This window comes from Poecile atricapillus, chromosome 7, assembly GCF_030490865.1.
Source record: "Poecile atricapillus isolate bPoeAtr1 chromosome 7, bPoeAtr1.hap1, whole genome shotgun sequence".
NCBI classification, from domain to species: Eukaryota; Metazoa; Chordata; class Aves; order Passeriformes; family Paridae; genus Poecile; species Poecile atricapillus.
In genome coordinates, this window is record NC_081255.1 from 2184439 (window position 1) to 2212324 (window position 27886).

Below are 27886 nucleotides of genomic sequence, written 5' to 3' on the forward strand. Positions count from 1 at the left end.
AGAGCGTGGCCTAGCAAAATGAAAGAGGAAAAAGCATTTGCTACATGTGCCCTTGTTGTCGCCTAACAACAGGTAGCAGCATAAACCAGATGCGGGTGAAGTTCTTGCAGGTGACATCTAACGTCAAATGAGCAAGCTGGCTTAGCACAGCTACGGTCCTCTGGCAGTCTGAAAGCTTTGCGCACAAGCCGGATGCTAAGCGCCTTCCTTTGCCTTTTGGCTGTGCTCGTGCATTGCCAGCACTAGGCGTGAATGGTCTCTATCCCCCACACACGTTTCGTTGTGCCCGTTGCCAAGCGCTCTGGAGCACTGTTTGTGACGAAAGCGGAACACCTCTTGCCGTTCCATTCTCAGAGCTCCTGAGTTAAGCAACCTGCGACTCTTGGTGCGAATGCCAGTGGAAAACATTTCCAATGTGCCTGGCAGGGAGAAACTGAACCGGGAGAACGCTTTTGTCAGGAGCTGGCACCTGCGCCTTCCGCACACACTGATTTGCCGCACATTCCAATGGCCAAGCTCCTTCTTAGGCAAGTTGAAAGCTGCTGTCAGAAGGCTGTGCTCCTTGTACGATGGAAGCAGCAGCAGGCACAGAGGAATTTGGCAAGCACTAAAGAGCCACAGAAGAGCGTGGCCTAGCAAAATGAAAGAGGAAAAAGCATTTGCTACATGTGCCCTTGTTGTCGCTTAACAACAGGTAGCAGCATAAACCAGATGCAGGTGAAGTTCTTGCAGGTGACATCTAACGTCAAATGAGCAAGCCGGCTTACCACAGCTACGGTCCTCTGGCAGTCTGAAAGCTTTGCGCACAAGCCGGATGCTAAGAGCCTTTTTTTGCCTTTTGGCAGTGCTCGTGCATTGCCAGCACTAGGCGGGAATGCTCACTATCCCCCACACAGGTTTCGTTGTGCCTGTTGCCAAGCGCTCTGGAGCACTGTTTATGAGGAAAGCGGAACACCTCTTGCCGTTCCATTCACAGAGCTCCTGAGTTAAGCAACCTGCGACTCTTGGTGCGAATGCCAGTGGAAAACATTTCCAATGTGCCTGGCAGGGAGTAACTGAACCGGGAGAACTCATTTGTCTGGAGCTGGCACCTGCGCCTTCCGCACACACAGATTTGCCGCACATTCCAATGGCCAAGCTCTTTCTTAGTCAAGTTGAAAGCAGCTGTCAGAAGGCTGTGCTCCTTGTCAGATGGAAGCAGCAGCAGGCACAGAGGAGTTTGGCAAGCACTAAAGAGCCAAATAAGAGCGTGGCCTAGCAAAATGAAAGAGGAAAAAGCATTTGCTACATGTGCCCTTGTTGTCGCCTAACAACAGGTAGCAGCATAAACCAGATGCGGGTGAAGTTCTTGCAGGTGACATCTAACGTCAAATGAGCAAGCCGGCTTAGCACAGCTACGGTCCTCTGGCAGTCTGAAAGCTTTGCGCACAAGCCGGATGCTAAGCGCCTTCCTTTGCCTTTTGGCTGTGCTCGTGCATTGCCAGCACTAGGCGGGAATGGTCTCTATCCCCCACACACGTTTCGTTGTGCCCGTTGCCAAGCGCTCTGGAGCACTGTTTGTGACGAAAGCGGAACACCTCTTGCCGTTCCATTCTCAGAGCTCCTGAGTTAAGCAACCTGCGACTCTTGGTGCGAATGCCAGTGGAAAACATTTCCAAAGTGCTTGGCAGGGAGAAACTGAGCCGAGAGAACGCTTTTGTCAGGAGCTGGCACCTGCGCCTTCCGCACACACAGATTTGCCGCATATTCCAATGGCCAAGCTCCTTCTTAGGCAAGTTGAAAGCTGCTGTCAGAAGGCTGTGCTCCTTGTCAGATGGAAGCAGCAGCAGGCACATAGGAGTTTGGCAAGCACTAAAGAGCCAAATAAGAGCGTGGCCTAGCAAAATGAAAGAGGAAAAAGCATTTGCTACATGTGCCCTTGTTGTCGCCTAACAACAGGTAGCAGCATAAACCAGATGCGGGTGAAGTTCTTGCAGGTGACATCTAACGTCAAATGAGCAAGCCGGCTTAGCACAGCTACGGTCCTCTGGCAGTCTGAAAGCTTTGCGCACAAGCCGGATGCTAAGCGCCTTCCTTTGCCTTTTGGCTGTGCTCGTGCATTGCCAGCACTAGGCGTGAATGGTCTCTATCCCCCACACACGTTTCGTTGTGCCCGTTGCCAAGCGCTCTGGAGCACTGTTTGTGACGAAAGCGGAACACCTCTTGCCGTTCCATTCTCAGAGCTCCTGAGTTAAGCAACCTGCGACTCTTGGTGCGAATGCCAGTGGAAAACATTTCCAATGTGCCTGGCAGGGAGAAACTGAACCGGGAGAACGCTTTTGTCTGGAGCTTGCACCTGCGCCTTCCGCACACACTGATTTGCCGCACATTCCAATGGCCAAGCTCTTTCTTAGGCAAGTTGAAAGCAGCTGTCAGAAGGCTGTGCTCCTTGTACGATGGAAGCAGCAGCAGGCACATAGGAGTTTGGCAAGCACTAAAGAGCCAAATAAGAGCGTGGCCTAGCAAAATGAAAGAGGAAAAAGCATTTGCTACATGTGCCCTTGTTGTCGCCTAACAACAGGTAGCAGCATAAACCAGATGCGGGTGAAGTTCTTGCAGGTGACATCTAACGTCAAATGAGCAAGCCGGCTTAGCACAGCTACGGTCCTCTGGCAGTCTGAAAGCTTTGCGCACAAGCCGGATGCTAAGCGCCTTCCTTTGCCTTTTGGCAGTGCTCGTGCATTGCCAGCATTAGGCGTGAATGGTCTCTATCCCCCACACACGTTTCGTTGTGCCCGTTGCCAAGCGCTCTGGAGCACTCTTTATGACGAAAGCGGAACACCTCTTGCCGTTCCATTCTCAGAGCTCCTGAGTTAAGCAACCTGCGGCTCTTGGTGCGAATGCCAGTGGAAAACATTTCCAATGTGCCTGGCAGGGAGAAACTGAGCCGGGAGAACGCTTTTGTCAGGAGCTGGCACCTGCGCCTTCCGCACACACAGATTTGCCGCATATTCCAATGGCCAAGCTCCTTCTTAGGCAAGTTGAAAGCTGCTGTCAGAAGGCTGTGCTCCTTGTCAGATGGAAGCAGCAGCAGGCACATAGGAGTTTGGCAAGCACTAAAGAGCCAAATAAGAGCGTGGCCTAGCAAAATGAAAGAGGAAAAAGCATTTGCTACATGTGCCCTTGTTGTCGCTTAACAACAGGTAGCAGCATAAACCAGATGCGGGTGAAGTTCTTGCAGGTGACATGTAACGTCAAATGAGCAAGCCGGCTTACCACAGCTACGGTCCTCTGGCAGTCTGAAAGCTTTGTGCACAAGCCGGATGCTAAGCGCCTTCCTTTGCCTTTTGGCTGTGCTCGTGCATTGCCAGCACTAGGCGTGAATGGTCTCTATCCCCCACACACGTTTCGTTGTGCCCGTTGCCAAGCGCTCTGGAGCACTGTTTGTGACGAAAGCGGAACACCTCTTGCCGTTCCATTCTCAGAGCTCCTGAGTTAAGCAACCTGCGACTCTTGGTGCGAATGCCAGTGGAAAACATTTCCAATGTGCTTGGCAGGGAGAAACTGAGCCGAGAGAACGCTTTTGTCAGGAGCTGGCACCTGCGCCTTTCGCACACACAGATTTGCCGCATATTCCAATGGCCAAGCTCCTTCTTAGGCAAGTTGAAAGCTGCTGTCAGAAGGCTGTGCTCCTTCTCAGATGGAAGCAGCAGCAGGCACATAGGAGTTTGGCAAGCACTAAAGAGCCAAATAAGAGCGTGGCCTAGCAAAATGAAAGAGGAAAAAGCATTTGCTACATGTGCCCTTGTTGTCGCCTAACAACAGGTAGCAGCATAAACCAGATGCGGGTGAAGTTCTTGCAGGTGACATCTAACGTCAAATGAGCAAGCCGGCTTACCACAGCTACGGTCCTCTGGCAGTCTGAAAGCTTTGCGCACAAGCCGGATGCTAAGAGCCTTTTTTTGCCTTTTGGCAGTGCTCGTGCATTGCCAGCACTAGGCGGGAATGCTCACTATCCCCCACACAGGTTTCGTTGTGCCTGTTGCCAAGCGCTCTGGAGCACTGTTTATGAGGAAAGCGGAACACCTCATGCCGTTCCATTCACAGAGCTCCTGAGTTAAGCAACCTGCGACTCTTGGTGCGAATGCCAGTGGAAAACATTTCCAATGTGCCTGGCAGGGAGTAACTGAACCGGGAGAACTCATTTGTCTGGAGCTGGCACCTGTGCCTTCCGCACACACAGATTTGCCGCACATTCCAATGGCCAAGCTCTTTCTTAGTCAAGTTGAAAGCAGCTGTCAGAAGGCTGTGCTCCTTGTCAGATGGAAGCAGCAGCAGGCACATAGGAGTTTGGCAAGCACTAAAGAGCCAAATAAGAGCGTGGCCTAGCAAAATGAAAGAGGAAAAAGCATTTGCTACATGTGCCCTTGTTGTCGCCTAACAACAGGTAGCAGCATAAACCAGATGCGGGTGAAGTTCTTGCAGGTGACATCTAACGTCAAATGAGCAAGCCGGCTTAGCACAGCTACGGTCCTCTGGCAGTCTGAAAGCTTTGCGCACAAGCCGGATGCTAAGCGCCTTCCTTTGCCTTTTGGCTGTGCTCGTGCATTGCCAGCACTAGGCGTGAATGGTCTCTATCCCCCACACACGTTTCGTTGTGCCCGTTGCCAAGCGCTCTGGAGCACTGTTTGTGACGAAAGCGGAACACCTCTTGCCGTTCCATTCTCAGAGCTCCTGAGTTAAGCAACCTGCGACTCTTGGTGCGAATGCCAGTGGAAAACATTTCCAATGTGCCTGGCAGGGAGAAACTGAACCGGGAGAACGCTTTTGTCAGGAGCTGGCACCTGCGCCTTCCGCACACACTGATTTGCCGCACATTCCAATGGCCAAGCTCCTTCTTAGGCAAGTTGAAAGCTGCTGTCAGAAGGCTGTGCTCCTTGTACGATGGAAGCAGCAGCAGGCACAGAGGAATTTGGCAAGCACTAAAGAGCCACAGAAGAGCGTGGCCTAGCAAAATGAAAGAGGAAAAAGCATTTGCTACATGTGCCCTTGTTGTCGCTTAACAACAGGTAGCAGCATAAACCAGATGCGGGTGAAGTTCTTGCAGGTGACATGTAACGTCAAATGAGCAAGCCGGCTTAGCACAGCTACGGTCCTCTGGCAGTCTGAAAGCTTTGCGCACAAGCCGGATGCTAAGTGCCTTTTTTTGCCTTTTGGCTGTGCTCGTGCATTGCCAGCACTAGGCGTGAATGGTCTCTATCCCCCACACACGTTTCGTTGTGCCCGTTGCCAAGCGCTCTGGAGCACTGTTTGTGACGAAATCGGAACACCTCTTGCCGTTCCATTCTCAGAGCTCCTGAGTCAAGCAACCTGCGACTCTTGGTGCGAATGCCAGTGGAAAACATTTCCAATGTGCCTGGCAGGGAGAAACTGAACCGGGAGAACGCTTTTGTCAGGAGCTGGCACCTGCGCCTTCCGCACACACTGATTTGCCGCATATTCCAATGGCCAAGCTCCTTCTTAGGCAAGTTGAAAGCTGCTGTCAGAAGGCTGTGCTCCTTGTACGATGGAAGCAGCAGCAGGCACAGAGGAATTTGGCAAGCACTAAAGAGCCACAGAAGAGCGTGGCCTAGCAAAATGAAAGAGGAAAAAGCATTTGCTACATGTGCCCTTGTTGTCGCTTAACAACAGGTAGCAGCATAAACCAGATGCGGGTGAAGTTCTTGCAGGTGACATCTAACGTCAAATGAGCAAGCCGGCTTAGCACAGCTACGGTCCTCTGGCAGTCTGAAAGCTTTGCGCACAAGCCGGATGCTAAGCGCCTTCCTTTGCCTTTTGGCTGTGCTCGTGCATTGCCAGCACTAGGCGTGAATGGTCTCTATCCCCCACACACGTTTCGTTGTGCCCGTTGCCAAGCGCTCTGGAGCACTGTTTGTGACGAAAGCGGAACACCTCTTGCCGTTCCATTCTCAGAGCTCCTGAGTTAAGCAACCTGCGACTCTTGGTGCGAATGCCAGTGGAAAACATTTCCAATGTGCCTGGCAGGGAGAAACTGAACCGGGAGAACGCTTTTGTCAGGAGCTGGCACCTGCGCCTTCCGCACACACTGATTTGCCGCACATTCCAATGGCCAAGCTCCTTCTTAGGCAAGTTGAAAGCTGCTGTCAGAAGGCTGTGCTCCTTGTACGATGGAAGCAGCAGCAGGCACAGAGGAATTTGGCAAGCACTAAAGAGCCACAGAAGAGCGTGGCCTAGCAAAATGAAAGAGGAAAAAGCATTTGCTACATGTGCCCTTGTTGTCGCTTAACAACAGGTAGCAGCATAAACCAGATGCGGGTGAAGTTCTTGCAGGTGACATCTAACGTCAAATGAGCAAGCCGGCTTACCACAGCTACGGTCCTCTGGCAGTCTGAAAGCTTTGCGCACAAGCCGGATGCTAAGAGCCTTTTTTTGCCTTTTGGCAGTGCTCGTGCATTGCCAGCACTAGGCGGGAATGCTCACTATCCCCCACACAGGTTTCGTTGTGCCTGTTGCCAAGCGCTCTGGAGCACTGTTTATGAGGAAAGCGGAACACCTCATGCCGTTCCATTCACAGAGCTCCTGAGTTAAGCAACCTGCGACTCTTGGTGCGAATGCCAGTGGAAAACATTTCCAATGTGCCTGGCAGGGAGTAACTGAACCGGGAGAACTCATTTGTCTGGAGCTGGCACCTGTGCCTTCCGCACACACAGATTTGCCGCACATTCCAATGGCCAAGCTCTTTCTTAGTCAAGTTGAAAGCAGCTGTCAGAAGGCTGTGCTCCTTGTCAGATGGAAGCAGCAGCAGGCACATAGGAGTTTGGCAAGCACTAAAGAGCCAAATAAGAGCGTGGCCTAGCAAAATGAAAGAGGAAAAAGCATTTGCTACATGTGCCCTTGTTGTCGCCTAACAACAGGTAGCAGCATAAACCAGATGCGGGTGAAGTTCTTGCAGGTGACATCTAACGTCAAATGAGCAAGCCGGCTTAGCACAGCTACGGTCCTCTGGCAGTCTGAAAGCTTTGCGCACAAGCCGGATGCTAAGCGCCTTCCTTTGCCTTTTGGCAGTGCTCGTGCATTGCCAGCACTAGGCGTGAATGGTCTCTATCCCCCACACACCTTTCGTTGTGCCCGTTGCCAAGCGCTCTGGAGCACTGTTTTTGACGAAAGCGGAACACCTCTTGCCGTTCCATTCTCAGAGCTCCTGAGTTAAGCAACCTGCGACTCTTGGTGCGAATGCCAGTGGAAAACATTTCCAATGTGCCTGGCAGGGAGAAACTGAGCCGGGAGAACGCTTTTGTCAGGAGCTGGCACCTGCGCCTTCCGCACACACTGATTTGCCGCACATTCCAATGGCCAAGCTCCTTCTTAGGCAAGTTGAAAGCTGCTGTCAGAAGGCTGTGCTCCTTGTACGATGGAAGCAGCAGCAGGCACAGATGAATTTGGCAAGCACTAAAGAGCCACAGAAGAGCGTGGCCTAGCAAAATGAAAGAGGAAAAAGCATTTGCTACATGTGCCCTTGTTGTCGCTTAACAACAGGTAGCAGCATAAACCAGATGCGGGTGAAGTTCTTGCAGGTGACATCTAACGTCAAATGAGCAAGCCGGCTTACCACAGCTACGGTCCTCTGGCAGTCTGAAAGCTTTGCGCACAAGCCGGATGCTAAGAGCCTTTTTTTGCCTTTTGGCAGTGCTCGTGCATTGCCAGCACTAGGCGGGAATGCTCACTATCCCCCACACAGGTTTCGTTGTGCCTGTTGCCAAGCGCTCTGGAGCACTGTTTATGAGGAAAGCGGAACACCTCATGCCGTTCCATTCACAGAGCTCCTGAGTTAAGCAACCTGCGACTCTTGGTGCGAATGCCAGTGGAAAACATTTCCAATGTGCCTGGCAGGGAGTAACTGAACCGGGAGAACTCATTTGTCTGGAGCTGGCACCTGTGCCTTCCGCACACACAGATTCGCCGCACATTCCAATGGCCAAGCTCTTTCTTAGTCAAGTTGAAAGCAGCTGTCAGAAGGCTGTGCTCCTTGTACGATGGAAGCAGCAGCAGGCACAGAGGAGTTTGGCAAGCACTAAAGAGCCACAGAAGAGCGTGGCCTAGAAAAATGAAAGAGGAAAAAGCATTTGCTACATGTGCCCTTGTTGTCGCTTAACAACAGGTAGCAGCATAAACCAGATGCGGGTGAAGTTCTTGCAGGTGACATGTAACGTCAAATGAGCAAGCCGGCTTACCACAGCTACGGTCCTCTGGCAGTCTGAAAGCTTTGTGCACAAGCCGGATGCTAAGCGCCTTTTTTTGCCTTTTGGCAGTGCTCGTGCATTGCCAGCACTAGGCGGGAATGGTCACTATCCCGCACACACGTTTCGTTGTGCCTGTTGCCAAGCGCTCTGGAGCACTGTTTATGACGAAAGCAGAACACCTCTTGCCGTTCCATTCTCAAAGCTCCTGAGTTAAGCAACCTGCGACTCTTGGTGCGAATGCCAGAGAAAAACATTTCCAGTGTGCCTGGCAGGGAGAAACTGAACCGGGAGAACGCTTTTGTCTGGAGCTTGCACCTGCGCCTTCCGCACACACAGATTTGCCGCACATTCCAATGGCCAAGCTCCTTCTTAGGCAAGTTGAAAGCTGCTGTCAGAAGGCTGTGCTCCTTGTCAGATGGAAGCAGCAGCAGGCACAGAGGAGTTTGGCAAGCACTAAAGAGCCAAATAAGAGCGTGGCCTAGCAAAATGAAAGAGGAAAAAGCATTTGCTACATGTGCCCTTGTTGTCGCCTAACAACAGGTAGCAGCATAAACCAGATGCGGGTGAAGTTCTTGCAGGTGACATCTAACGTCAAATGAGCAAGCCGGCTTAGCACAGCTACGGTCCTCTGGCAGTCTGAAAGCTTTGCGCACAAGCCGGATGCTAAGCGCCTTCCTTTGCCTTTTGGCAGTGCTCGTGCATTGCCAGCACTAGGCATGAATGGTCTCTATCCCCCACACACGTTTCGTTGTGCCCGTTGCCAAGCGCTCTGGAGCACTGTTTGTGACGAAAGCGGAACACCTCTTGCCGTTCCATTCTCAGAGCTCCTGAGTTAAGCAACCTGCGACTCTTGGTGCGAATGCCAGTGGAAAACATTTCCAATGTGCCTGGCAGGGAGAAACTGAACCGGGAGAACGCTTTTGTCAGGAGCTGGCACCTGCGCCTTCCGCACACACTGATTTGCCGCACATTCCAATGGCCAAGCTCCTTCTTAGGCAAGTTGAAAGCTGCTGTCAGAAGGCTGTGCTCCTTGTACGATGGAAGCAGCAGCAGGCACAGATGAATTTGGCAAGCACTAAAGAGCCAAATAAGAGCGTGGCCTAGCAAAATGAAAGAGGAAAAAGCATTTGCTACATGTGCCCTTGTTGTCGCCTAACAACAGGTAGCAGCATAAACCAGATGCGGGTGAAGTTCTTGCAGGTGACATCTAACGTCAAATGAGCAAGCCGGCTTAGCACAGCTACGGTCCTCTGGCAGTCTGAAAGCTTTGCGCACAAGCCGGATGCTAAGCGCCTTCCTTTGCCTTTTGGCAGTGCTCGTGCATTGCCAGCACTAGGCGTGAATGGTCTCTATCCCCCACACACGTTTCGTTGTGCCCGTTGCCAAGCGCTCTGGAGCACTGTTTGTGACGAAAGCGGAACACCTCTTGCCGTTCCATTCTCAGAGCTCCTGAGTTAAGCAACCTGCGACTCTTGGTGCGAATGCCAGTGGAAAACATTTCCAATGTGCCTGGCAGGGAGAAACTGAACCGGGAGAACGCTTTTGTCAGGAGCTGGCACCTGCGCCTTCCGCACACACTGATTTGCCGCACATTCCAATGGCCAAGCTCCTTCTTAGGCAAGTTGAAAGCTGCTGTCAGAAGGCTGTGCTCCTTGTACGATGGAAGCAGCAGCAGGCACAGATGAATTTGGCAAGCACTAAAGAGCCACAGAAGAGCGTGGCCTAGCAAAATGAAAGAGGAAAAAGCATTTGCTACATGTGCCCTTGTTGTCGCTTAACAACAGGTAGCAGCATAAACCAGATGCGGGTGAAGTTCTTGCAGGTGACATCTAACGTCAAATGAGCAAGCCGGCTTACCACAGCTACGGTCCTCTGGCAGTCTGAAAGCTTTGTGCACAAGCCGGATGCTAAGCGCCTTTTTTTGCCTTTTGGCAGTGCTCGTGCATTGCCAGCACTAGGCGGGAATGGTCACTATCCCGCACACACGTTTCGTTGTGCCTGTTGCCAAGCGCTCTGGAGCACTGTTTATGACGAAAGCAGAACACCTCTTGCCGTTCCATTCTCAAAGCTCCTGAGTTAAGCAACCTGCGACTCTTGGTGCGAATGCCAGTGGAAAACATTTCCAATGTGCCTGGCAGGGAGAAACTGAACCGGGAGAACGCTTTTGTCAGGAGCTGGTACCTGTGCCTTCCGCACACACAGATTTGCCGCACATTCCAATGGCCAAGCTCCTTCTTAGGCAAGTTGAAAGCTGCTGTCAGAAGGCTGTGCTCCTTGTCAGATGGAAGCAGCAGCAGGCACATAGGAGTTTGGCAAGCACTAAAGAGCCAAATAAGAGCGTGGCCTAGCAAAATGAAAGAGGAAAAAGCATTTGCTACATGTGCCCTTGTTGTCGCCTAACAACAGGTAGCAGCATAAACCAGATGCGGGTGAAGTTCTTGCAGGTGACATCTAACGTCAAATGAGCAAGCCGGCTTAGCACAGCTACGGTCCTCTGGCAGTCTGAAAGCTTTGCGCACAAGCCGGATGCTAAGCGCCTTCCTTTGCCTTTTGGCAGTGCTCGTGCATTGCCAGCACTAGGCATGAATGGTCTCTATCCCCCACACACGTTTCGTTGTGCCCGTTGCCAAGCGCTCTGGAGCACTGTTTGTGACGAAAGCGGAACATCTCTTGCCGTTCCATTCTCAGAGCTCCTGAGTTAAGCAACCTGCGACTCTTGGTGCGAATGCCAGTGGAAAACATTTCCAATGTGCCTGGCAGGGAGAAACTGAACCGGGAGAACGCTTTTGTCAGGAGCTGGCACCTGCGCCTTCCGCACACACTGATTTGCCGCACATTCCAATGGCCAAGCTCCTTCTTAGGCAAGTTGAAAGCTGCTGTCAGAAGGCTGTGCTCCTTGTACGATGGAAGCAGCAGCAGGCACAGATGAATTTGGCAAGCACTAAAGAGCCAAATAAGAGCGTGGCCTAGCAAAATGAAAGAGGAAAAAGCATTTGCTACATGTGCCCTTGTTGTCGCCTAACAACAGGTAGCAGCATAAACCAGATGCGGGTGAAGTTCTTGCAGGTGACATCTAACGTCAAATGAGCAAGCCGGCTTAGCACAGCTACGGTCCTCTGGCAGTCTGAAAGCTTTGCGCACAAGCCGGATGCTAAGCGCCTTCCTTTGCCTTTTGGCAGTGCTCGTGCATTGCCAGCACTAGGCATGAATGGTCTCTATCCCCCACACACGTTTCGTTGTGCCCGTTGCCAAGCGCTCTGGAGCACTGTTTGTGACGAAAGCGGAACACCTCTTGCCGTTCCATTCTCAGAGCTCCTGAGTTAAGCAACCTGCGACTCTTGGTGCGAATGCCAGTGGAAAACATTTCCAATGTGCCTGGCAGGGAGAAACTGAACCGGGAGAACGCTTTTGTCAGGAGCTGGCACCTGCGCCTTCCGCACACACTGATTTGCCGCACATTCCAATGGCCAAGCTCCTTCTTAGGCAAGTTGAAAGCTGCTGTCAGAAGGCTGTGCTCCTTGTACGATGGAAGCAGCAGCAGGCACAGATGAATTTGGCAAGCACTAAAGAGCCAAATAAGAGCGTGGCCTAGCAAAATGAAAGAGGAAAAAGCATTTGCTACATGTGCCCTTGTTGTCGCCTAACAACAGGTAGCAGCATAAACCAGATGCGGGTGAAGTTCTTGCAGGTGACATCTAACGTCAAATGAGCAAGCCGGCTTAGCACAGCTACGGTCCTCTGGCAGTCTGAAAGCTTTGCGCACAAGCCGGATGCTAAGCGCCTTCCTTTGCCTTTTGGCAGTGCTCGTGCATTGCCAGCACTAGGCGTGAATGGTCTCTATCCCCCACACACGTTTCGTTGTGCCCGTTGCCAAGCGCTCTGGAGCACTGTTTGTGACGAAAGCGGAACACCTCTTGCCGTTCCATTCTCAGAGCTCCTGAGTTAAGCAACCTGCGACTCTTGGTGCGAATGCCAGTGGAAAACATTTCCAATGTGCCTGGCAGGGAGAAACTGAACCGGGAGAACGCTTTTGTCAGGAGCTGGCACCTGCGCCTTCCGCACACACTGATTTGCCGCACATTCCAATGGCCAAGCTCCTTCTTAGGCAAGTTGAAAGCTGCTGTCAGAAGGCTGTGCTCCTTGTACGATGGAAGCAGCAGCAGGCACAGATGAATTTGGCAAGCACTAAAGAGCCACAGAAGAGCGTGGCCTAGCAAAATGAAAGAGGAAAAAGCATTTGCTACATGTGCCCTTGTTGTCGCTTAACAACAGGTAGCAGCATAAACCAGATGCGGGTGAAGTTCTTGCAGGTGACATCTAACGTCAAATGAGCAAGCCGGCTTACCACAGCTACGGTCCTCTGGCAGTCTGAAAGCTTTGTGCACAAGCCGGATGCTAAGCGCCTTTTTTTGCCTTTTGGCAGTGCTCGTGCATTGCCAGCACTAGGCGGGAATGGTCACTATCCCGCACACACGTTTCGTTGTGCCTGTTGCCAAGCGCTCTGGAGCACTGTTTATGACGAAAGCAGAACACCTCTTGCCGTTCCATTCTCAAAGCTCCTGAGTTAAGCAACCTGCGACTCTTGGTGCGAATGCCAGTGGAAAACATTTCCAATGTGCCTGGCAGGGAGAAACTGAACCGGGAGAACGCTTTTGTCAGGAGCTGGTACCTGTGCCTTCCGCACACACAGATTTGCCGCACATTCCAATGGCCAAGCTCCTTCTTAGGCAAGTTGAAAGCTGCTGTCAGAAGGCTGTGCTCCTTGTCAGATGGAAGCAGCAGCAGGCACATAGGAGTTTGGCAAGCACTAAAGAGCCAAATAAGAGCGTGGCCTAGCAAAATGAAAGAGGAAAAAGCATTTGCTACATGTGCCCTTGTTGTCGCCTAACAACAGGTAGCAGCATAAACCAGATGCGGGTGAAGTTCTTGCAGGTGACATCTAACGTCAAATGAGCAAGCCGGCTTAGCACAGCTACGGTCCTCTGGCAGTCTGAAAGCTTTGCGCACAAGCCGGATGCTAAGCGCCTTCCTTTGCCTTTTGGCAGTGCTCGTGCATTGCCAGCACTAGGCATGAATGGTCTCTATCCCCCACACACGTTTCGTTGTGCCCGTTGCCAAGCGCTCTGGAGCACTGTTTGTGACGAAAGCGGAACATCTCTTGCCGTTCCATTCTCAGAGCTCCTGAGTTAAGCAACCTGCGACTCTTGGTGCGAATGCCAGTGGAAAACATTTCCAATGTGCCTGGCAGGGAGAAACTGAACCGGGAGAACGCTTTTGTCAGGAGCTGGCACCTGCGCCTTCCGCACACACTGATTTGCCGCACATTCCAATGGCCAAGCTCCTTCTTAGGCAAGTTGAAAGCTGCTGTCAGAAGGCTGTGCTCCTTGTACGATGGAAGCAGCAGCAGGCACAGATGAATTTGGCAAGCACTAAAGAGCCAAATAAGAGCGTGGCCTAGCAAAATGAAAGAGGAAAAAGCATTTGCTACATGTGCCCTTGTTGTCGCCTAACAACAGGTAGCAGCATAAACCAGATGCGGGTGAAGTTCTTGCAGGTGACATCTAACGTCAAATGAGCAAGCCGGCTTAGCACAGCTACGGTCCTCTGGCAGTCTGAAAGCTTTGCGCACAAGCCGGATGCTAAGCGCCTTCCTTTGCCTTTTGGCAGTGCTCGTGCATTGCCAGCACTAGGCGTGAATGGTCTCTATCCCCCACACACGTTTCGTTGTGCCCGTTGCCAAGCGCTCTGGAGCACTGTTTGTGACGAAAGCGGAACACCTCTTGCCGTTCCATTCTCAGAGCTCCTGAGTTAAGCAACCTGCGACTCTTGGTGCGAATGCCAGTGGAAAACATTTCCAATGTGCCTGGCAGGGAGAAACTGAACCGGGAGAACGCTTTTGTCAGGAGCTGGCACCTGCGCCTTCCGCACACACTGATTTGCCGCACATTCCAATGGCCAAGCTCCTTCTTAGGCAAGTTGAAAGCTGCTGTCAGAAGGCTGTGCTCCTTGTACGATGGAAGCAGCAGCAGGCACAGATGAATTTGGCAAGCACTAAAGAGCCACAGAAGAGCGTGGCTTAGCAAAATGAAAGAGGAAAAAGCATTTGCTACATGTGCCCTTGTTGTCGCTTAACAACAGGTAGCAGCATAAACCAGATGCGGGTGAAGTTCTTGCAGGTGACATCTAACGTCAAATGAGCAAGCCGGCTTACCACAGCTACGGTCCTCTGGCAGTCTGAAAGCTTTGTGCACAAGCCGGATGCTAAGCGCCTTTTTTTGCCTTTTGGCAGTGCTCGTGCATTGCCAGCACTAGGCGGGAATGGTCACTATCCCGCACACACGTTTCGTTGTGCCTGTTGCCAAGCGCTCTGGAGCACTGTTTATGACGAAAGCAGAACACCTCTTGCCGTTCCATTCTCAAAGCTCCTGAGTTAAGCAACCTGCGACTCTTGGTGCGAATGCCAGTGGAAAACATTTCCAATGTGCCTGGCAGGGAGAAACTGAACCGGGAGAACGCTTTTGTCAGGAGCTGGTACCTGTGCCTTCCGCACACACAGATTTGCCGCACATTCCAATGGCCAAGCTCCTTCTTAGGCAAGTTGAAAGCTGCTGTCAGAAGGCTGTGCTCCTTGTCAGATGGAAGCAGCAGCAGGCACATAGGAGTTTGGCAAGCACTAAAGAGCCAAATAAGAGCGTGGCCTAGCAAAATGAAAGAGGAAAAAGCATTTGCTACATGTGCCCTTGTTGTCGCCTAACAACAGGTAGCAGCATAAACCAGATGCGGGTGAAGTTCTTGCAGGTGACATCTAACGTCAAATGAGCAAGCCGGCTTAGCACAGCTACGGTCCTCTGGCAGTCTGAAAGCTTTGCGCACAAGCCGGATGCTAAGCGCCTTCCTTTGCCTTTTGGCAGTGCTCGTGCATTGCCAGCACTAGGCGTGAATGGTCTCTATCCCCCACACACGTTTCGTTGTGCCCGTTGCCAAGCGCTCTGGAGCACTCTTTATGACGAAAGCGGAACACCTCTTGCCGTTCCATTCTCAGAGCTCCTGAGTTAAGCAACCTGCGACTCTTGGTGCGAATGCCAGTGGAAAACATTTCCAATGTGCCTGGCAGGGAGAAACTGAACCGGGAGAACGCTTTTGTCAGGAGCTGGCACCTGCGCCTTCCGCACACACTGATTTGCCGCACATTCCAATGGCCAAGCTCCTTCTTAGGCAAGTTGAAAGCTGCTGTCAGAAGGCTGTGCTCCTTGTCAGATGGAAGCAGCAGCAGGCACATAGGAGTTTGGCAAGCACTAAAGAGCCAAATAAGAGCGTGGCCTAGCAAAATGAAAGAGGAAAAAGCATTTGCTACATGTGCCCTTGTTGTCGCCTAACAACAGGTAGCAGCATAAACCAGATGCGGGTGAAGTTCTTGCAGGTGACATCTAACGTCAAATAAGCAAGCCGGCTTAGCACAGCTACGGTCCTCTGGCAGTCTGAAAGCTTTGCGCACAAGCCGGATGCTAAGCGCCTTCCTTTGCCTTTTGGCAGTGCTCGTGCATTGCCAGCACTAGGCATGAATGGTCTCTATCCCCCACACACGTTTCGTTGTGCCCGTTGCCAAGCGCTCTGGAGCACTCTTTATGACGAAAGCGGAACACCTCTTGCCGTTCCATTCTCAGAGCTCCTGAGTTAAGCAACCTGCGACTCTTGGTGCGAATGCCAGTGGAAAACATTTCCAATGTGCCTGGCAGGGAGAAACTGAGCCGGGAGAACGCTTTTGTCAGGAGCTGGCACCTGCGCCTTCCGCACACACAGATTTGCCGCATATTCCAATGGCCAAGCTCCTTCTTAGGCAAGTTGAAAGCTGCTGTCAGAAGGCTGTGCTCCTTGTCAGATGGAAGCAGCAGCAGGCACATAGGAGTTTGGCAAGCACTAAAGAGCCAAATAAGAGCGTGGCCTAGCAAAATGAAAGAGGAAAAAGCATTTGCTACATGTGCCCTTGTTGTCGCTTAACAACAGGTAGCAGCATAAACCAGATGCGGGTGAAGTTCTTGCAGGTGACATCTAACGTCAAATGAGCAAGCCGGCTTACCACAGCTACGGTCCTCTGGCAGTCTGAAAGCTTTGTGCACAAGCCGGATGCTAAGCGCCTTCCTTTGCCTTTTGGCAGTGCTCGTGCATTGCCAGCACTAGGCGGGAATGCTCACTATCCCCCACACACGTTTCGTTGTGCCCGTTGCCAAGCGCTCTGGAGCACTGTTTGTGACGAAAGCGGAACACCTCTTGCCGTTCCATTCTCAGAGCTCCTGAGTTAAGCAACCTGCGACTCTTGGTGCGAATGCCAGAGAAAAACATTTCCAATGTGCCTGGCAGGGAGAAACTGAACCGGGAGAACGCTTTTGTCTGGAGCTTGCACCTGCGCCTTCCGCACACACAGATTTGCCGCACATTCCAATGGCCAAGCTCCTTCTTAGGCAAGTTGAAAGCAGCTGTCAGAAGGCTGTGCTCCTTGTACGATGGAAGCAGCAGCAGGCACAGAGGAGTTTGGCAAGCACTAAAGAGCCAAATAAGAGCGTGGCCTAGCAAAATGAAAGAGGAAAAAGCATTTGCTACATGTGCCCTTGTTGTCGCCTAACAACAGGTAGCAGCATAAACCAGATGCGGGTGAAGTTCTTGCAGGTGACATCTAACGTCAAATGAGCAAGCCGGCTTAGCACAGCTACGGTCCTCTGGCAGTCTGAAAGCTTTGCGCACAAGCCGGATGCTAAGCGCCTTCCTTTGCCTTTTGGCAGTGCTCGTGCATTGCCAGCACTAGGCGGGAATGCTCACTATCCCCCACACAGGTTTCGTTGTGCCTGTTGCCAAGCGCTCTGGAGCACTGTTTATGAGGAAAGCGGAACACCTCATGCCGTTCCATTCACAGAGCTCCTGAGTTAAGCAACCTGCGACTCTTGGTGCGAATGCCAGTGGAAAACATTTCCAATGTGCTTGGCAGGGAGAAACTGAGCCGAGAGAACGCTTTTGTCAGGAGCTGGCACCTGCGCCTTCCGCACACACAGATTTGCCGCATATTCCAATGGCCAAGCTCCTTCTTAGGCAAGTTGAAAGCTGCTGTCAGAAGGCTGTGCTCCTTGTCAGATGGAAGCAGCAGCAGGCACATAGGAGTTTGGCAAGCACTAAAGAGCCAAATAAGAGCATGGCCTAGCAAAATGAAAGAGGAAAAAGCATTTGCTACATGTGCCCTTGTTGTCGCCTAACAACAGGTAGCAGCATAAACCAGATGCGGGTGAAGTTCTTGCAGGTGACATCTAACGTCAAATGAGCAAGCCGGCTTAGCACAGCTACGGTCCTCTGGCAGTCTGAAAGCTTTGCGCACAAGCCGGATGCTAAGCGCCTTCCTTTGCCTTTTGGCTGTGCTCGTGCATTGCCAGCACTAGGCGTGAATGGTCTCTATCCCCCACACACGTTTCGTTGTGCCCGTTGCCAAGCGCTCTGGAGCACTGTTTGTGACGAAAGCGGAACACCTCTTGCCGTTCCATTCTCAGAGCTCCTGAGTTAAGCAACCTGCGACTCTTGGTGCGAATGCCAGTGGAAAACATTTCCAATGTGCCTGGCAGGGAGAAACTGAACCGGGAGAACGCTTTTGTCAGGAGCTGGCACCTGCGCCTTCCGCACACACTGATTTGCCGCACATTCCAATGGCCAAGCTCCTTCTTAGGCAAGTTGAAAGCTGCTGTCAGAAGGCTGTGCTCCTTGTACGATGGAAGCAGCAGCAGGCACAGAGGAATTTGGCAAGCACTAAAGAGCCACAGAAGAGCGTGGCCTAGCAAAATGAAAGAGGAAAAAGCATTTGCTACATGTGCCCTTGTTGTCGCTTAACAACAGGTAGCAGCATAAACCAGATGCGGGTGAAGTTCTTGCAGGTGACATCTAACGTCAAATGAGCAAGCCGGCTTACCACAGCTACGGTCCTCTGGCAGTCTGAAAGCTTTGCGCACAAGCCGGATGCTAAGAGCCTTTTTTTGCCTTTTGGCAGTGCTCGTGCATTGCCAGCACTAGGCGGGAATGCTCACTATCCCCCACACAGGTTTCGTTGTGCCTGTTGCCAAGCGCTCTGGAGCACTGTTTATGAGGAAAGCGGAACACCTCATGCCGTTCCATTCACAGAGCTCCTGAGTTAAGCAACCTGCGACTCTTGGTGCGAATGCCAGTGGAAAACATTTCCAATGTGCTTGGCAGGGAGAAACTGAACCGGGAGAACTCATTTGTCTGGAGCTGGCACCTGCGCCTTCCGCACACACAGATTTGCCGCATATTCCAATGGCCAAGCTCCTTCTTAGGCAAGTTGAAAGCTGCTGTCAGAAGGCTGTGCTCCTTGTCAGATGGAAGCAGCAGCAGGCACAGAGGAGTTTGGCAAGCACTAAAGAGCCAAATAAGAGCGTGGCCTAGCAAAATGAAAGAGGAAAAAGCATTTGCTACATGTGCCCTTGTTGTCGCCTAACAACAGGTAGCAGCATAAACCAGATGCGGGTGAAGTTCTTGCAGGTGACATCTAACGTCAAATGAGCAAGCCGGCTTAGCACAGCTACGGTCCTCTGGCAGTCTGAAAGCTTTGCGCACAAGCCGGATGCTAAGCGCCTTCCTTTGCCTTTTGGCTGTGCTCGTGCATTGCCAGCACTAGGCGTGAATGGTCTCTATCCCCCACACACGTTTCGTTGTGCCCGTTGCCAAGCGCTCTGGAGCACTGTTTGTGACGAAAGCGGAACACCTCTTGCCGTTCCATTCTCAGAGCTCCTGAGTTAAGCAACCTGCGACTCTTGGTGCGAATGCCAGTGGAAAACATTTCCAATGTGCCTGGCAGGGAGAAACTGAACCGGGAGAACGCTTTTGTCAGGAGCTGGCACCTGCGCCTTCCGCACACACTGATTTGCCGCACATTCCAATGGCCAAGCTCCTTCTTAGGCAAGTTGAAAGCTGCTGTCAGAAGGCTGTGCTCCTTGTACGATGGAAGCAGCAGCAGGCACAGAGGAATTTGGCAAGCACTAAAGAGCCACAGAAGAGCGTGGCCTAGCAAAATGAAAGAGGAAAAAGCATTTGCTACATGTGCCCTTGTTGTCGCTTAACAACAGGTAGCAGCATAAACCAGATGCGGGTGAAGTTCTTGCAGGTGACATCTAACGTCAAATGAGCAAGCCGGCTTACCACAGCTACGGTCCTCTGGCAGTCTGAAAGCTTTGCGCACAAGCCGGATGCTAAGAGCCTTTTTTTGCCTTTTGGCAGTGCTCGTGCATTGCCAGCACTAGGCGGGAATGCTCACTATCCCGCACACACGTTTCGTTGTGCCTGTTGCCAAGCGCTCTGGAGCACTGTTTATGAGGAAAGCGGAACACCTCATGCCGTTCCATTCACAGAGCTCCTGAGTTAAGCAACCTGCGACTCTTGGTGCGAATGCCAGTGGAAAACATTTCCAATGTGCCTGGCAGGGAGTAACTGAACCGGGAGAACTCATTTGTCTGGAGCTGGCACCTGTCCCTTCCGCACACACAGATTTGCCGCACATTCCAATGGCCAAGCTCTTTCTTAGTCAAGTTGAAAGCAGCTGTCAGAAGGCTGTGCTCCTTGTCAGATGGAAGCAGCAGCAGGCACATAGGAGTTTGGCAAGCACTAAAGAGCCAAATAAGAGCGTGGCCTAGCAAAATGAAAGAGGAAAAAGCATTTGCTACATGTGCCCTTGTTGTCGCCTAACAACAGGTAGCAGCATAAACCAGATGCGGGTGAAGTTCTTGCAGGTGACATCTAACGTCAAATGAGCAAGCCGGCTTAGCACAGCTACGGTCCTCTGGCAGTCTGAAAGCTTTGCGCACAAGCCGGATGCTAAGCGCCTTCCTTTGCCTTTTGGCTGTGCTCGTGCATTGCCAGCACTAGGCGTGAATGGTCTCTATCCCCCACACACCTTTCGTTGTGCCCGTTGCCAAGCGCTCTGGAGCACTGTTTTTGACGAAAGCGGAACACCTCTTGCCGTTCCATTCTCAGAGCTCCTGAGTTAAGCAACCTGCGACTCTTGGTGCGAATGCCAGTGGAAAACATTTCCAATGTGCCTGGCAGGGAGAAACTGAGCCGGGAGAACGCTTTTGTCAGGAGCTGGCACCTGCGCCTTCCGCACACACTGATTTGCCGCACATTCCAATGGCCAAGCTCCTTCTTAGGCAAGTTGAAAGCTGCTGTCAGAAGGCTGTGCTCCTTGTACGATGGAAGCAGCAGCAGGCACAGATGAATTTGGCAAGCACTAAAGAGCCACAGAAGAGCGTGGCCTAGCAAAATGAAAGAGGAAAAAGCATTTGCTACATGTGCCCTTGTTGTCGCTTAACAACAGGTAGCAGCATAAACCAGATGCGGGTGAAGTTCTTGCAGGTGACATCTAACGTCAAATGAGCAAGCCGGCTTACCACAGCTACGGTCCTCTGGCAGTCTGAAAGCTTTGTGCACAAGCCGGATGCTAAGCGCCTTTTTTTGCCTTTTGGCAGTGCTCGTGCATTGCCAGCACTAGGCGGGAATGCTCACTATCCCCCACACAGGTTTCGTTGTGCCTGTTGCCAAGCGCTCTGGAGCACTGTTTGTGACGAAAGCGGAACACCTCTTGCCGTTCCATTCTCAGAGCTCCTGAGTTAAGCAACCTGCGACTCTTGGTGCGAATGCCAGTGGAAAACATTTCCAATGTGCCTGGCAGGGAGAAACTGAACCGGGAGAACGCTTTTGTCAGGAGCTGGCACCTGCGCCTTCCGCACACACTGATTTGCCGCACATTCCAATGGCCAAGCTCCTTCTTAGGCAAGTTGAAAGCTGCTGTCAGAAGGCTGTGCTCCTTGTACGATGGAAGCAGCAGCAGGCACAGAGGAATTTGGCAAGCACTAAAGAGCCACAGAAGAGCGTGGCCTAGCAAAATGAAAGAGGAAAAAGCATTTGCTACATGTGCCCTTGTTGTCGCTTAACAACAGGTAGCAGCATAAACCAGATGCGGGTGAAGTTCTTGCAGGTGACATCTAACGTCAAATGAGCAAGCCGGCTTACCACAGCTACGGTCCTCTGGCAGTCTGAAAGCTTTGCGCACAAGCCGGATGCTAAGAGCCTTTTTTTGCCTTTTGGCAGTGCTCGTGCATTGCCAGCACTAGGCGGGAATGCTCACTATCCCCCACACAGGTTTCGTTGTGCCTGTTGCCAAGCGCTCTGGAGCACTGTTTATGAGGAAAGCGGAACACCTTATGCCGTTCCATTCACAGAGCTCCTGAGTTAAGCAACCTGCGACTCTTGGTGCGAATGCCAGTGGAAAACATTTCCAATGTGCCTGGCAGGGAGTAACTGAACCGGGAGAACTCATTTGTCTGGAGCTGGCACCTGTGCCTTCCGCACACACAGATTTGCCGCACATTCCAATGGCCAAGCTCTTTCTTAGTCAAGTTGAAAGCAGCTGTCAGAAGGCTGTGCTCCTTGTACGATGGAAGCAGCAGCAGGCACAGAGGAGTTTGGCAAGCACTAAAGAGCCAAATAAGAGCGTGGCCTAGCAAAATGAAAGAGGAAAAAGCATTTGCTACATGTGCCCTTGTTGTCGCTTAACAACAGGTAGCAGCATAAACCAGATGCGGGTGAAGTTCTTGCAGGTGACATCTAACGTCAAATGAGCAAGCCGGCTTAGCACAGCTACGGTCCTCTGGCAGTCTGAAAGCTTTGCGCACAAGCCGGATGCTAAGCGCCTTCCTTTGCCTTTTGGCAGTGCTCGTGCATTGCCAGCACTAGGCATGAATGGTCTCTATCCCCCACACACGTTTCGTTGTGCCCGTTGCCAAGCGCTCTGGAGCACTCTTTATGACGAAAGCGGAACACCTCTTGCCGTTCCATTCTCAGAGCTCCTGAGTTAAGCAACCTGCGACTCTTGGTGCGAATGCCAGTGGAAAACATTTCCAATGTGCTTGGCAGGGAGAAACTGAGCCGAGAGAACGCTTTTGTCAGGAGCTGGCACCTGCGCCTTCCGCACACACAGATTTGCCGCATATTCCAATGGCCAAGCTCCTTCTTAGGCAAGTTGAAAGCTGCTGTCAGAAGGCTGTGCTCCTTGTCAGATGGAAGCAGCAGCAGGCACATAGGAGTTTGGCAAGCACTAAAGAGCCAAATAAGAGCGTGGCCTAGCAAAATGAAAGAGGAAAAAGCATTTGCTACATGTGCCCTTGTTGTCGCCTAACAACAGGTAGCAGCATAAACCAGATGCGGGTGAAGTTCTTGCAGGTGACATCTAACGTCAAATGAGCAAGCTGGCTTAGCACAGCTACGGTCCTCTGGCAGTCTGAAAGCTTTGCGCACAAGCCGGATGCTAAGCGCCTTCCTTTGCCTTTTGGCTGTGCTCGTGCATTGCCAGCACTAGGCGTGAATGGTCTCTATCCCCCACACACGTTTCGTTGTGCCCGTTGCCAAGCGCTCTGGAGCACTGTTTGTGACGAAAGCGGAACACCTCTTGCCGTTCCATTCTCAGAGCTCCTGAGTTAAGCAACCTGTGACTCTTGGTGCGAATGCCAGTGGAAAACATTTCCAATGTGCCTGGCAGGGAGAAACTGAACCGGGAGAACGCTTTTGTCAGGAGCTGGCACCTGCGCCTTCCGCACACACTGATTTGCCGCACATTCCAATGGCCAAGCTCCTTCTTAGGCAAGTTGAAAGCTGCTGTCAGAAGGCTGTGCTCCTTGTACGATGGAAGCAGCAGCAGGCACAGAGGAATTTGGCAAGCACTAAAGAGCCACAGAAGAGCGTGGCCTAGCAAAATGAAAGAGGAAAAAGCATTTGCTACATGTGCCCTTGTTGTCGCTTAACAACAGGTAGCAGCATAAACCAGATGCAGGTGAAGTTCTTGCAGGTGACATCTAACGTCAAATGAGCAAGCCGGCTTACCACAGCTACGGTCCTCTGGCAGTCTGAAAGCTTTGCGCACAAGCCGGATGCTAAGAGCCTTTTTTTGCCTTTTGGCAGTGCTCGTGCATTGCCAGCACTAGGCGGGAATGCTCACTATCCCCCACACAGGTTTCGTTGTGCCTGTTGCCAAGCGCTCTGGAGCACTGTTTATGAGGAAAGCGGAACACCTCTTGCCGTTCCATTCTCAGAGCTCCTGAGTTAAGCAACCTGCGACTCTTGGTGCGAATGCCAGTGGAAAACATTTCCAATGTGCCTGGCAGGGAGTAACTGAACCGGGAGAACTCATTTGTCTGGAGCTGGCACCTGCGCCTTCCGCACACACAGATTTGCCGCACATTCCAATGGCCAAGCTCTTTCTTAGTCAAGTTGAAAGCAGCTGTCAGAAGGCTGTGCTCCTTGTCAGATGGAAGCAGCAGCAGGCACATAGGAGTTTGGCAAGCACTAAAGAGCCAAATAAGAGCGTGGCCTAGCAAAATGAAAGAGGAAAAAGCATTTGCTACATGTGCCCTTGTTGTCGCCTAACAACAGGTAGCAGCATAAACCAGATGCGGGTGAAGTTCTTGCAGGTGACATCTAACGTCAAATGAGCAAGCCGGCTTACCACAGCTACGGTCCTCTGGCAGTCTGAAAGCTTTGCGCACAAGCCGGATGCTAAGCGCCTTCCTTTGCCTTTTGGCAGTGCTCGTGCATTGCCAGCATTAGGCGTGAATGGTCTCTATCCCCCACACACGTTTCGTTGTGCCCGTTGCCAAGCGCTCTGGAGCACTCTTTATGACGAAAGCGGAACACCTCTTGCCGTTCCATTCTCAGAGCTCCTGAGTTAAGCAACCTGCGACTCTTGGTGCGAATGCCAGTGGAAAACATTTCCAATGTGCCTGGCAGGGAGAAACTGAGCCGGGAGAACGCTTTTGTCAGGAGCTGGCACCTGCGCCTTCCGCACACACAGATTTGCCGCATATTCCAATGGCCAAGCTCCTTCTTAGGCAAGTTGAAAGCTGCTGTCAGAAGGCTGTGCTCCTTGTCAGATGGAAGCAGCAGCAGGCACATAGGAGTTTGGCAAGCACTAAAGAGCCAAATAAGAGCGTGGCCTAGCAAAATGAAAGAGGAAAAAGCATTTGCTACATGTGCCCTTGTTGTCGCCTAACAACAGGTAGCAGCATAAACCAGATGCGGGTGAAGTTCTTGCAGGTGACATCTAACGTCAAATGAGCAAGCCGGCTTACCACAGCTACGGTCCTCTGGCAGTCTGAAAGCTTTGCGCACAAGCCGGATGCTAAGCGCCTTCCTTTGCCTTTTGGCTGTGCTCGTGCATTGCCAGCACTAGGCGTGAATGGTCTCTATCCCCCACACACGTTTCGTTGTGCCCGTTGCCAAGCGCTCTGGAGCACTGTTTGTGACGAAAGCGGAACACCTCTTGCCGTTCCATTCTCAGAGCTCCTGAGTTAAGCAACCTGCGACTCTTGGTGCGAATGCCAGTGGAAAACATTTCCAATGTGCCTGGCAGGGAGAAACTGAGCCGAGAGAACGCTTTTGTCAGGAGCTGGCACCTGCGCCTTTCGCACACACAGATTTGCCGCATATTCCAATGGCCAAGCTCCTTCTTAGGCAAGTTGAAAGCTGCTGTCAGAAGGCTGTGCTCCTTCTCAGATGGAAGCAGCAGCAGGCACATAGGAGTTTGGCAAGCACTAAAGAGCCAAATAAGAGCGTGGCCTAGCAAAATGAAAGAGGAAAAAGCATTTGCTACATGTGCCCTTGTTGTCGCCTAACAACAGGTAGCAGCATAAACCAGATGCGGGTGAAGTTCTTGCAGGTGACATCTAACGTCAAATGAGCAAGCCGGCTTAGCACAGCTACGGTCCTCTGGCAGTCTGAAAGCTTTGCGCACAAGCCGGATGCTAAGCGCCTTCCTTTGCCTTTTGGCAGTGCTCGTGCATTGCCAGCATTAGGCGTGAATGGTCTCTATCCCCCACACACGTTTCGTTGTGCCCGTTGCCAAGCGCTCTGGAGAACTCTTTATGACGAAAGCGGAACACCTCTTGCCGTTCCATTCTCAGAGCTCCTGAGTTAAGCAACCTGCGACTCTTGGTGCGAATGCCAGTGGAAAACATTTCCAATGTGCCTGGCAGGGAGAAACTGAGCCGGGAGAACGCTTTTGTCAGGAGCTGGCACCTGCGCCTTCCGCACACACAGATTTGCCGCATATTCCAATGGCCAAGCTCCTTCTTAGGCAAGTTGAAAGCTGCTGTCAGAAGGCTGTGCTCCTTGTCAGATGGAAGCAGCAGCAGGCACATAGGAGTTTGGCAAGCACTAAAGAGCCAAATAAGAGCGTGGCCTAGCAAAATGAAAGAGGAAAAAGCATTTGCTACATGTGCCCTTGTTGTCGCCTAACAACAGGTAGCAGCATAAACCAGATGCGGGTGAAGTTCTTGCAGGTGACATCTAACGTCAAATGAGCAAGCCGGCTTAGCACAGCTACGGTCCTCTGGCAGTCTGAAAGCTTTGCGCACAAGCCGGATGCTAAGCGCCTTCCTTTGCCTTTTGGCTGTGCTCGTGCATTGCCAGCACTAGGCGTGAATGGTCTCTATCCCCCACACAGGTTTCGTTGTGCCCGTTGCCAAGCGCTCTGGAGCACTGTTTGTGACGAAAGCGGAACACCTCTTGCCGTTCCATTCTCAGAGCTCCTGAGTTAAGCAACCTGCGACTCTTGGTGCGAATGCCAGTGGAAAACATTTCCAATGTGCTTGGCAGGGAGAAACTGAGCCGAGAGAACGCTTTTGTCAGGAGCTGGCACCTGCGCCTTTCGCACACACAGATTTGCCGCATATTCCAATGGCCAAGCTCCTTCTTAGGCAAGTTGAAAGCTGCTGTCAGAAGGCTGTGCTCCTTCTCAGATGGAAGCAGCAGCAGGCACATAGGAGTTTGGCAAGCACTAAAGAGCCAAATAAGAGCGTGGCCTAGCAAAATGAAAGAGGAAAAAGCATTTGCTACATGTGCCCTTGTTGTCGCCTAACAACAGGTAGCAGCATAAACCAGATGCGGGTGAAGTTCTTGCAGGTGACATCTAACGTCAAATGAGCAAGCCGGCTTACCACAGCTACGGTCCTCTGGCAGTCTGAAAGCTTTGCGCACAAGCCGGATGCTAAGAGCCTTTTTTTGCCTTTTGGCAGTGCTCGTGCATTGCCAGCACTAGGCGGGAATGCTCACTATCCCCCACACAGGTTTCGTTGTGCCTGTTGCCAAGCGCTCTGGAGCACTGTTTATGAGGAAAGCGGAACACCTCATGCCGTTCCATTCACAGAGCTCCTGAGTTAAGCAACCTGCGACTCTTGGTGCGAATGCCAGTGGAAAACATTTCCAATGTGCCTGGCAGGGAGTAACTGAACCGGGAGAACTCATTTGTCTGGAGCTGGCACCTGTGCCTTCCGCACACACAGATTTGCCGCACATTCCAATGGCCAAGCTCTTTCTTAGTCAAGTTGAAAGCAGCTGTCAGAAGGCTGTGCTCCTTGTCAGATGGAAGCAGCAGCAGGCACAGAGGAGTTTGGCAAGCACTAAAGAGCCAAATAAGAGCGTGGCCTAGCAAAATGAAAGAGGAAAAAGCATTTGCTACATGTGCCCTTGTTGTCGCCTAACAACAGGTAGCAGCATAAACCAGATGCGGGTGAAGTTCTTGCAGGTGACATCTAACGTCAAATGAGCAAGCCGGCTTAGCACAGCTACGGTCCTCTGGCAGTCTGAAAGCTTTGCGCACAAGCCGGATGCTAAGCGCCTTCCTTTGCCTTTTGGCTGTGCTCGTGCATTGCCAGCACTAGGCGTGAATGGTCTCTATCCCCCACACACGTTTCGTTGTGCCCGTTGCCAAGCGCTCTGGAGCACTGTTTGTGACGAAAGCGGAACACCTCTTGCCGTTCCATTCTCAGAGCTCCTGAGTTAAGCAACCTGCGACTCTTGGTGCGAATGCCAGTGGAAAACATTTCCAATGTGCCTGGCAGGGAGAAACTGAACCGGGAGAACGCTTTTGTCAGGAGCTGGCACCTGCGCCTTCCGCACACACTGATTTGCCGCACATTCCAATGGCCAAGCTCCTTCTTAGGCAAGTTGAAAGCTGCTGTCAGAAGGCTGTGCTCCTTGTACGATGGAAGCAGCAGCAGGCACAGAGGAATTTGGCAAGCACTAAAGAGCCACAGAAGAGCGTGGCCTAGCAAAATGAAAGAGGAAAAAGCATTTGCTACATGTGCCCTTGTTGTCGCTTAACAACAGGTAGCAGCATAAACCAGATGCGGGTGAAGTTCTTGCAGGTGACATGTAACGTCAAATGAGCAAGCCGGCTTAGCACAGCTACGGTCCTCTGGCAGTCTGAAAGCTTTGCGCACAAGCCGGATGCTAAGCGCCTTCCTTTGCCTTTTGGCTGTGCTCGTGCATTGCCAGCACTAGGCGTGAATGGTCTCTATCCCCCACACACGTTTCGTTGTGCCCGTTGCCAAGCGCTCTGGAGCACTGTTTGTGACGAAATCGGAACACCTCTTGCCGTTCCATTCTCAGAGCTCCTGAGTTAAGCAACCTGCGACTCTTGGTGCGAATGCCAGTGGAAAACATTTCCAATGTGCCTGGCAGGGAGAAACTGAACCGGGAGAACGCTTTTGTCAGGAGCTGGCACCTGCGCCTTCCGCACACACTGATTTGCCGCATATTCCAATGGCCAAGCT